Source organism: Salvelinus namaycush, chromosome 37 (genome assembly GCF_016432855.1).
Source record: "Salvelinus namaycush isolate Seneca chromosome 37, SaNama_1.0, whole genome shotgun sequence".
Taxonomy (NCBI): Eukaryota; Metazoa; Chordata; class Actinopteri; order Salmoniformes; family Salmonidae; genus Salvelinus; species Salvelinus namaycush.
The window spans coordinates 16131267-16143367 of record NC_052343.1 but is presented as its reverse complement, the minus strand read 5'-3'; the positions used below and the strand labels follow the sequence as shown (position 1 = coordinate 16143367).

General features: G+C 44.5%; 1 pseudogene; it reads left to right on the top strand.

Moving 5' to 3' along the window:
* Positions 1-4525: 4525 nt before the first annotated feature.
* On the top strand, positions 4526-7507 carry LOC120031654 (annotated as a pseudogene).
* Positions 7508-12101: the final 4594 nt, after the last annotated feature.

Below are 12101 nucleotides of genomic sequence, written 5' to 3'. Positions count from 1 at the left end.
ACAAGTTCTCAATGGGATTAAGGTCTGGGGAGTTTCCTGGCCATGGACCCAAAATATCAATGTTTTGTTCCCCGGGCCATTTTGTTATCACTTTTGCCTTATGGCAAGGTGCTCCATCATGCTTGAAAAGGTATTGTTCGTCACCAAACTGTTCCTGGATGGTTGGGAGAAGTTGCTCTCGGAGGATGTGTTGGTACCACTCTTTATTCATGGCTGTGTTCTAAGGCAAAATTGTGAGTGAGCCCACTCCCTTGGCTGAGAAGCAACCCCACACATGAATGGTCTCAGGATGCTTTACTGTTGGCATGACACAGGACTGATGGTAGCGCACACCGCTCAAACAATCGGAAAGGGGATTCATCAGAGAAAATGACTTTACCCCAGTCCTCAGCAGTCCAATCCCTGTACCTTTTGCAAAATATCAGTCTGTCCCTGATGTTTTTCCTGGAGAGAAGTGGCTTCTTTGCTGCCCTTGACACCAGGCCATCCTCAAAGTCTTCGCCTCACTGTGCGTGCAGATGCACTCACACCTGCCTCCTGAGCAAGCTCTGTACTGGTGGTGACCCGATCCCGCAGCTGAATCAACTTTAGGAGATGGTCCTGGCACTTGCTGGTCTTTCTTGGGTGCCCTAAAGCCTTCTTCACAACAATTGAACCACTCTCCTTGAAGTTCTTGATAATCCGATAAACGGTTGATTTAGGTGCAATCTTACTGGCAGCAATATCCTTGCCTGTGAAGCCCTTTTTGTGCAAAGCAATGATGATGGCACGTGTTTCCATGCAGGTATCCATGCATGATTCCAAGCACCACCCTCCTTTTGAAGCTTCCAGTCTGTTATCTGAACTCAATCAGCATGACAGAGTGATCTCCAGCCTTGTCCTCGTCAACACTCACACCTGTGTTCTTGCGGATCATTGGGATGCTACCGTCCCACCTGGCCAACATCCGGTGAAATTGCAGAGTGCAAAATTAAACATTCATGAAAATACAAGTGTTATACATCAGTTAAAATCTTAACTTGTTAATCCAGCAGCTTTGTCAGATTTTTAAAAGGCTTTACAGCGAAAGCACACCATGCGATTATCTAAGGACAGCGCCCGCACACAAAAGCATTACATACATTTCCACCCAAGCAGAGGCGTCTCGAAAGTCAGAAAGAGATAAAATAAATCACTTACCTTTGAAGCTCTTCATCTGGTTGCAATCACAAGGGTCCCAGCTACATAACAAATGGTCCTATTGTTTGATAAAGTACTTCATATCCCCAAAAAGTATTTAATTGGCTCGCTTGACACAGTAATCCACCGGTTTCCCACATTCAAAATGCATACAAATGAATCCCGTAAGTTACCAATAAACTTCTTCCAAACATATCAAACAACGTTCTTAATCAAGCCTCAGGTACCCTAATATGTAAATCAACGATCAAATTTAAGACGGAGAATACCGGAGACCATTACCGGAGATAAATAACGAAGTGCGCGCCCTCCCTGGAATGTGCAACAAACACTACAGCCAAAATGGGAGCCACTTAGAAAAACTACAAATTCTAGCTCATTTAAAAAAAACAAGCCTGAAACTCTTTCTAAAGACTGACATCTAGTGGAAGCCCTAGGAACTGCAATCTGGGAGGTATTCCTTTTATATTCCCTTTCCCAGCCATTGTAATCAGTGGTGAGCTGAAGAAAAAAAATCTGGATGGATTGTCCTTGGGTTTTTGCCTGCCATATCAGTTCAGCCATATCAGAGAAGCATCGTGCTCCCCAACCAAGATGGCGTGTGTTTTTATGTACTAATTTAAAAATCAACAAATTGCGGGAAAATACGCAATCGTGCATGACGCATTCTCAGTATGCAAAAATATGTTTAATAGTATGTGAATTTTTGAAAATGGATATGGTTTAAATGCCAGGATGCTACTCATTTCGGCTATTCATCTAGTAGATTTCGATGCAGACTTTTCCACAATGCATTGGAAGAGGTGTGCTGTGAGTGATAGGCCCTAGTTCTTTTCAAGTAGCCAAACAACAAACCTAGGCTACTTAATTGGGAAGATGACAAACAGCAAAGCTTCTGCGGTGGTGTTCAAATGTAGGCAAAGTTTTCTCCTTAAAATGATCACGAGTACCATTTTGCGTCATAGGCTATATCTTTGAAATATACATTTAAAAAAAAAAATGTTTTAACCTAAAGTGGATTTCTGTTTTCTCATTAAAGTGTTTCTTAATCTCTTGGCTTTCATCAGAGATGTTAAACCAAACCCTCTTTTGATTTCTGAATGTGTCTGCACCAGGGACTCGGGATGTGACTGCGTTACTGATATCATGTTAATCAGGCCTTTTGATTAGAACATATGGATTGTTTTAGTTTTGTAGGCTAGGCCAGGGTTTCCAAAACTCGGTCCTTGTGTTACAAGGTAGGGGTGGTATACAGAAGATAGCCCTATTTGGTAAATGACCAAGTCCATATTATGGCAAGAACAGCTCAAATAAGCAAAGCGAAACGACAGTACATTACTTTAAGACAGAATGGTCAGTCAATCCGGAAAATTTCAAGAACTTTGAAAGTTTCTTAAAGTGCAGTCGCAAAAACCATCAAGCACTATGATGAAACTGGCTCTCATGAGGACCGCCACAGGAAAGGAAGACCCTTTGTTACCTTTGCTGCAGAGGATAAGTTCTTTACCACCCTCAGAATTTGCAGTCCAAATAAATGCTTAACAAAGATCAACTAACAGACACATCTCAACATCAACTGTTCAGAGCAGACTGCATGAATCAGGCCTTCATGGTAGAATTGCTGCAAAGAAACCACTACTAAAGGACATCAATAAGAAGAAGAGACTTGCTTGGGCCAAGAAACACGAGCAATGGACATTAGACCGGTGGAAATCTGTCCTTTGGTCTGAGTATTTCTGAGACACCGAGTAGGTGAACGGATGATCTCTGCATGTGTGGTTCCCACCTTGAAGCATGGAAGAGAAGGTGTTATGGTGTGGGGGTGCTCTGCTGGTGACACTGTGATTTTTCTTTTCTTTTCTTAAATTATTTTTATTCAAGGCACACTTAACCATCATGGCTACCACAGCATTCTGCAGCAGTAAGCCTTCCCGTCTGGTTTGTGCTTAGTGGGACTATCATTTTTTTCCCAATAGGACAATGACCCCAAACACACCTCCAGGCTGTGTAAGGGCTATTTGACCAAGAAGGAGAGTGATGGAGTGCTGCATCAGATGACCTGTCCTCCACAATCACCCGACCTCAACCCAATTGGGATGAGTTGGACCGGAGAGTGAAGGATCAGCAGCCAACAAGTTCTCAGCATATGTGGGAACTCCTTCAAGACTGTTGGAAAATCATTCCAGCTGAAGCTGGTTGAGAGAATGCCAAGAGTGTGCAAAGCTGTCAAGGCAATGGTTCCCTACATTGAAGAATCTCAAATATAAAAATATATTGATTTGCTTAACACTATATGATTCCATATGTGTTATTTCATAGTTTTGATGTCTTCACTATTATTCTACAATGTAGAAAATAGTCAATTAAAGAAAAACCCTTGACTGAGTAGGTGTGTGCAAACTTTTGACTGGTACTGTATATTGAAAATGGTCATAATTATCTGTTTCTTTCTTCAGTATTTTTAAATAGGATAAATGGGCTACATATATATATATATATATACAGTATGGACTGCAGTATATGCCTAAACCAGCCTGAGTAGGCCTATAACTCCAGTCCTATTCTATTCAGAGTTTAGATAAATTAATCCAATTGGAAATGAGCTATTATAAGCAATGGATGTCTGTGGAATTTTGATCCACCCTCACTCAACCCCACCTACTCAGCCAGTCAGGAGCTGCTACTGCATTGCGGCTGTGGCATACTGCATGCTTTTTACTAAACGGTACTTGCTAAATAGTATGCCACGATGAGTACATACTATGAAGTTTAAGTATGTAGTACGCTAGCTTGGGTATTCGGACACAGCAACTCTCAGGAAACAGAAAAGCTCTGTCCATGTTTGTCAAAACTATCTTTATCTCGCCCGAAGATAGCTGTCCATTTCTTCTGCAGTCAGTGAAACAGGATGAGAGAGATGGCAACCTATTCCCTATATAGTGCACTACTTTCCCTGGACAAAATACCCTAGTTTCACTTCTAGTAATTATTATCCTTACACCTCTGAAGACTAGACACTTCCATGGCAGTTGGAATTGTCTACAGCCTTTTATCTCTGAACACTACTCCCCCCCCCATACACCCAATGGGACCTGGTCAAAAGTAGTGCACTAAAAAGGGAATAGGGTCCAATTTGGGATGGACACACAGTATGCCTTCAGGAAAAATGAATGTTTGAAACCATTGACTTCATCCAGGGAGAACCTGTGTCTGTTATCCATCTACAGAGAAACAATATATCCCCAAGTGCAGGATGAAATGTATCCTAGGCACTGAAGTCAGTTTAGCATTTATTGCCCTAGTGTTTCAAAAGTTAGGATTTGGGAAGGGTAAACTCATTCTAGATATGCACCAGTTCTACGGAAAGTAGAAGATTAATAGCATACAGGGCAGGCTATGCAACAGAAAAAGTTAATAGATGGTGCTAATAATGAACTTAGAGGACTCATCATGGATATAACCTGTTTTGTATGGACATTGCCATTGGGGGCTTCCACCACCAATATTAGCTTTATACTTTTTTCAAATACAAAAGAAGAAAATTGACTACTTTAAAAACGAGATGGCCTCAATGGCACTGCCCTTGTTCACAGACGCCATACTGAAACATACAAAGATGGGTCCTCTAACTAACTCTATGGACCAGACTTGAACGTAACTCTCAACTAGCTGCCTTGAACGCAGCTCCTCCATTACCTCAACATGCACCAGCTGCTACTCATTGCCAATCAGCCTCCACACCAGTCCTCACTCTCCTTAATCACCATGACTTATACCCGACCAAACTAACATTCCTCCTCTCTGTTCTGCAGTGCATGACACTGTAATATAAACAGTTAATTTAAATTAATTACAATTATCCTTACCCAATATGGAGAACGTATTACTAGTGCTAGTTGTAATATAGTCACTGATAACGGAAATTAAATGTGACAGTAAATAATAAACTTATTTTGTAATGTTGGGGCTTTTGTTTGCTCCTTTTTTAAGCTTTCGCTAATGCGCACTTTGTAGCAGTTTTTCTAAGTTGGGTGAAATGTATATATTTCAGACTACATAGACTAAAGGTGAAATTACAGATTTTTTTATCAGGAAAAACTTGTTCACTACAATCTGTCTGACCTTTCCACAAGAGACCAACACAGCTCATGTGAGACTAATGACTTCTAGAGAAATCTCACACACTGAAAACAAACTGAAGTTTTTTTTTATTGACTAATGTTCAACTTATTAAAACAAATTGTTATACAATTTAGCAAATTGTATGATGCATGAACCATAACCATTTCTCACCATGTTTCTCCCTGTCCCTCTACATGTGTCTCCCTGTCCCTCTACATGTGTCTCCCTGTCCCTCTACATGTGTCTCCCTGTCCCTCTACATGTTTCTCCCTGTCCCTCTACATGTGTCTCCCTGTCCCTCTACATGTGTCTCCCTGTCCCTCTACATGTTTCTCCCTGTCCCTCTACATGTGTCTCCCTGTCCCTCTAAATGTGTCTCCCTGTCCCTCTACATGTGTCTCCCTGTCCCTCTACATGTGTCTCCCTGTCCCTCTACATGTTTCTCCCTGTCCCTCTACATGTGTCTCCCTGTCCCTCTACATGTGTCTCCCTGTCCCTCTACATGTGTCTCCCTGTCCCTCTACATGTGTCTCCCTGTCCCTCTACATGTGTCTCCCTGTCCCTCTACATGTGTCTCCCTGTCCCTCTACATGTGTCTCCCTGTCCCTCTACATGTGTCTCCCTGTCCCTCTACATGTGTCTCCCTGTCCCTCTACATGTGTCTCCCTGTCCCTCTACATGTTTCTCCCTGTCCCTCTACATGTGTCTCCCTGTCCCTCTACATGTGTCTCCCTGTCCCTCTACATGTGTCTCCCTGTCCCTCTACATGTGTCTCCCTGTCCCTCTACATGTGTCTCCCTGTCCCTCTACATGTGTCTCCCTGTCCCTCTACATGTGTCTCCCTGTCCCTCTACATGTTTCTCCCTGTCCCTCTACATGTGTCTCCCTGTCCCTCTACATGTTTCTCCCTGTCCCTCTACATGTGTCTCCCTGTCCCTCTACATGTGTCTCCCTGTCCCTCTACATGTTTCTCCCTGTCCCTCTACATGTGTCTCCCTGTCCCTCTACATGTTTCTCCCTGTCCCTCTACATGTGTCTCCCTGTCCCTCTACATGTGTCTCCCTGTCCCTCTACATGTGTCTCCCTGTCCCTCTACATGTGTCTCCCTGTCCCTCTACATGTTTCTCCCTGTCCCTCTACATGTTTCTCCCTGTCCCTCTACATGTGTCTCCCTGTCCCTCTACATGTTTCTCCATGTCCCTCTACATGTTTCTCCCTGTCCCTCTACATGTTTCTCCCTGTCCCTCTACATGTGTCTCCCTGTCCCTCTACATGTTTCTCCATGTCCCTCTACATGTGTCTCCCTGTCCCTCTACATGTGTCTCCCTGTCCCTCTACATGTGTCTCCCTGTCCCTCTACATGTGTCTCCCTGTCCCTCTACATGTGTCTCCCTGTCCCTCTACATGTGTCTCCCTGTCCCTCTACATGTGTCTCCCTGTCCCTCTACATGTGTCTCCCTGTCCCTCTACATGTGTCTCCAGGTTTTTCACAAATCTCAGAAGGAACCACATCCTGTTCTCCCTTGCCACACTTATAGATGACGCTTTTGTCATCTTCAAGAGGACGGTGGCAGGTGAGATCGAACAACGTTCCAAGAACGGCGCAGCAATCTTTGATGGCCAGGACTACACCCTCAACTCCTGGCACTCTCTGCGCCACCTGGGTGCCTGAGACAGACCTTGAACAGCTGTGGCTAGACGGCAAACCCAGCACCAGGAAATTCCTCCAATCTGAAGCCATCAAAGGAAAAACCATCATCCTTGGACAGATAGGATTAGTACAAAACCATGGCTGTTTTAAATGAAACCATATTCCCCATACAGTGCTACTTTTGTCCACATATGGTAATGCTCTTGTGAAATAAAGCATTAAACACTGAAAATAACACTTTATTTTAACCTTTAACTAGGTAAGTCAGTTAAGAACCCACGAACAAGAAGGCATTCTATTACTGAACACATTTTCCTGTTTCAGGAGCAGGTTAAGTTTGGCTGGCTTTTCGCCCGGCAGCAGTCGTTCATTGGCCTGCTGACAGATGTCCACATGTGGGACAACATGCTGTCTCCCTGTGAGATCCAGAGGTACACTAACCAGACAAACTTCACCCCTGGAAACGTTCTCAACTAGGGGGCCCTGGACTTTCTGACTACAAATTGAGTACTGCTAGAGAACAAGCAGTCCGACTGTAACCGTTCAAACATGTAATCAACCAAATAAATTGTCAAATTACGTTATGCTGTTGGGTAATGTTCTGTAATTGACAATTGCAATGCCATACCGGTCTTTCAGTTGTATGGACAATATACCATGCACTGTCATGCACCCTACAGCAGACAAAAACGAACACCAGAAATCTGAGAATAACACATCCACCAGCAATATGTCAATGAGTAATATACAAACTCTTGCCCAAGCAGAAAATTTAACCGGAGGCATCCTATTATCCATCATCTACAGAAATATTTATCTGCAAGTTTAGGCAGGTAGGATTGGTATTCAACATCTGAGACCATACTAAGATAATGGCTGTGTTCAAGCAGCAACATTTTGTCCCCATAATGCAAACTGCTTTGAAAGGTGGTGACCAAAGATGAAGAGTTCATGCAGGGTGTTTACCATTAGGGGGGAAAAATAGTCAGTTCCTGTCTACTTAATGGAATGGCTCTCCCACAAACCCTAATGTGATAGCAGCTGGGTCTGGTCTATTTAGTTAATTGACTTCAATTAAACCAGCAAGTGAGGTGTTTTGCTTCCTCTTCAGTCTCTGGCGGTGACCAACGATGGTTGTCACTGCCTTTCAAAGTGTTACATTATCGGAATAAAAATCAACTGACTTGCGCCTACATTTCGACTTCCATAAACTTTAAAAAATCCTTGTGATGAAAGGTCATGCAGTTTTTTATATTCTCCTTCAAGTCACTGCAGTTGCTTCACAGCAACATGCAGTCATCACCTGCATTGTGGGTAGCACTATTTGTCAACCAATCAATTAGGGGGGTTTTGGTTGAGCAATGCAAATGTGACAAACGGGAACCAACTTTGCTGCGACTCTAAAGCTACAGGGAATACAAATTAGTGATATTTGAGACTTCTTTAACCGATTTAATTGACACGTTTCAGTAGAAAAGTTTATTTCCTTTTACTGAAACATATAAATGCAAAACATGTAAAGTGTTGGTCCCATGTTTCGAGCTGAAATAAAAGATCCCAGAAATGTTCCGTAAGCACAGAAATCATATTTCTCTCAAATACTGGGCACATTTGTTTACATCCCTGTTAGTAAGCATTTCTCCTTTGCCAAGATAATCCATCCACCTGACAGGTGTGGCATATCAATGAGCTGATTAAACAGCATGATCATTAAACAGGTGCACCTTATGCTGGGGACAAAAGGCCACTCTTAAATGTGCAGTTTTGACTCAACACTCAGCTGTTGCCAGATATTGAAAGTTAATTTCTCTACCATACCGTACTGCCAAATTTGAGAGAATTTGGCAGTACGTCCAACCGGCCTCACAACCGCAGACCACGTGTAACCACACCAGCTCAGGACCTCCACATCCGGATTCTTTACCTGAGGGATTGTCTGAGGCCAGCCACCCAGACATCCTTGAGATGTTTCTACAACTTGATTGGAGTCCACCTGTGGTAAATTTAGTTGCTTAGACATGATTTGGAAAGGCACACACCTGTCTATATAAGGTCCCACAGTTGACAGTGCATGTCAGAGCAAAAACCAAGCCATGAGGTCGAAGGAATTGTCCGTAGAGCTACGAGACAGGATTGTGTCGAGGCACAGATCTGGGGAAGTGTACCAAACAATTTCTGCAGCATCGAAGGTCCCCAAGAACAGTGGCCTCTGTGGAGAAAATTATGTATTCACCTTATTTGTTGGCAATGCAACAATTATTTACATAACAAACAGTCAGATATGTGTTTCCTGTAAATGCTGTGTTTTATGGTCTCCACACTAGCACCCTGCAGCTAGTCTGGGTGTTGAGGACATGGGTTCTACTAGAGATAGCTTGAAGCTGACAATTGATTTGTGTTGGTAATAAAAACCTAAAAGCTAGCATTCTATAGACAAGATGTGGTGGGTGTGACTGGAGATAGAGAGAGCCTGGAAGAGTTAAGAACAATGCCTCATTGTCTCATCTTCCTGGCATCTGGGAAACTAAGTAAAATACCATCCTGTGTAGATAACCAAGGTGGCTTATGGGAAAGTTAGAAGTGACTGACAAAGCAATCTTGGTATCAGCTATATAAAAACTGTGCATCATCTGTAAAGGCTATAAAGGCTATAACAGTCTATAACAGGCTATAACAGTCAGTCAAGACTGGTGGGCTGACGGTCTCATTATTGCAATAATTAATCAATATTAAATAAAGATGATTGTTTGAAGAATTGACCAAGACCAAGTCTCTCTCAGTACTGAATTTCCACGACACCTCCATCATTCTTAAATGGAAGAAGTTTGGAACCACCAAGACAATTCCCAGAGCTGGCCGCCCGGCCAAACAGCAATTGGGGGAGAAGGGGCTTGTTCATGTAGGTGACCAAGAACCCGATGATCACTCTGACAGAGCTCCAGAGTTCCTCTGTGGAGATGGGAGAACCTTCCAGAAGGACAACCATCTCTGCAGCACTCTACCACTCAGGCCTTTATGGTAGAGTGGCCAGACAGAAACCACTCCTCAGTAAAAGGCACATGACAGCCCACTAAAAGACTCTCAGACCATGAGAAACAAGTTTGAACTCTTTGGCCTGAATGCCAAGTGTCACATCTGGAGGAAACCTGGCACCATCCCTACGGTGGAGCATGGTGGCAGCATCATGCTATGGCAATGTTTTTCAGCGGCCTGGTACTGGGAGACTAGTAGGATTGAGGGAAAGATGAACGGAGCAAAGTACTGAGAGATCCTTGATGAAAACCTGCTCCAGAGTGCTCAGGACCTCAGACTGGGCAAAGGTTCACCTTCTAACAGGACAATGACCCTAAGAACACAGCCAAGACAACGCAGGAGTGACTTCGGGACAAGTCTAAATGTCCTTGAGTGGCCCAGCCAGAGCCCGGACTTGAGCTCTATCAAACATCTCTGGAGAGACCTGAAAATAGCTGTGCAGGGACGCTCCCCATCCAACCTGATAGAGCTTGAGAGGATCTGCAGAGAAGAATGGGAGAAACTCCCTAAATCAAATCAACTTTGTCACATGCGCTGAGTACAACAGATGTAGACCTTACGGTGAAATGCTTACTTACAAGCCCTTAACCAACAATGCAGTTTTAAGAAAAATAACTGTTCAGTAAAAAATAGATAAGTAAAAAATAAAAGTAATAAATAATTAAAGAGCAGCAGTAAAATAACAATAGCGAGGCTATATACAGGGGGTACTGGTACAGAGACAATGTGCGGGGGCACCTAGTCAAGGTAATAGTCAAGGTAATATGTACATGTAGGTAGAGAAAGTGACTATGCATAGATAATATACAGAGAGTAGCAGCAGCATAAAAGAGGGGTGTAACAGTTGTCCTCTTCGGAAGAAGAGGAGGAGTAGGGATTGGACCAAAGCGCAGCGTTGTTATACGACATGATATTTATTAAACAAGACGAAAACTAAACACACTTGAGAATTTACAAAATAATAAACGAAGTCAACAGACCTGAACAAACGAACTTACATATACACGAAGAACGCATGAACAGGTACAGACTACACAAACGAACGAACAAACGAAATAGTCCCGTGTGGTGCACAGACACAAACACGGAAGACAATCACCCACAAACAAACAGTGTGAACAGCCTACCTTTATATGGTTCTCAATCAGAGGAAACGTCAAACACCTGTCCCTGATTGAGAACCATATAAGGCTAATTACACCTGACCTAAACATAGAAACACAAAACATAGAATGCCCACCCCAACTCACGCCCTGACCAACTAAACACATACAAAATTAACAGAAAACAGGTCAGGAACGTGACAGAACCCCCCCCTCAAGGTGCGAAATCCGGACGCACCACCAAAAGTCTAGGGGAGGGTCTGGGTGGGCATCTGTCCACGGTGGCAGCTCAGGCTCTGGGCGTGGTCCCCATCCCACCATAATAAATCCCCGCTTTTTTATCCCCCTCTCAATGACCACCCTCCAAATAACCCCACCTAAATTAAGGGGCATCACCGGGATAAGGAGCAGCACCGGGATAAGGGGCAGCTCCGGACTGAGCGACGGCAGCTCCGGACTGAGGGACGGCAGCTCCGGACTGATGGACGGCAGCTCCGGACTGAGGGACGGCAGCTCCGGACTGAGGGACGGCAGCTCCGGACTGGATGGCGGATCCTGGCTGGCTGGCTCTGGCGGATCCTGGCTGGCTGGCTCTGGCGGATCCTGGCTGGATGACGGCTCTGGCTGGTCATGGCTGGATGACGGCTCTGGCTGGTCATGGCTGGATGACGGCTCTGGCTGGTCATGGCTGGATGACGGCTCTGGCTGGTCATGGCTCGCTGACGGCTCTGGCTGATCCTGTCTGGCGGAAGGCTCTGGCTGATCCTGTCTGGCGGAAGGCTCTGGCTGATCCTGTCTGGCGGAAGGCTCTGGCTGATCCTGTCTGGCGGAAGGCTCTGGCTGATCCTGTCTGGCGGAAGGCTTTGGCTGCTCCTGTCTGGCGGAAGGCTCTAGCGGCTCCTGTCTGGCGGAAGGCTCTAGCGGCTCCTGTCTGGCGGACGGCTCTGAAGGCTCATGGCAGACGGGCGGCTTTGCAGGCTCAGTACAGACGGGCGGCTTTGAAGGCTCAATAC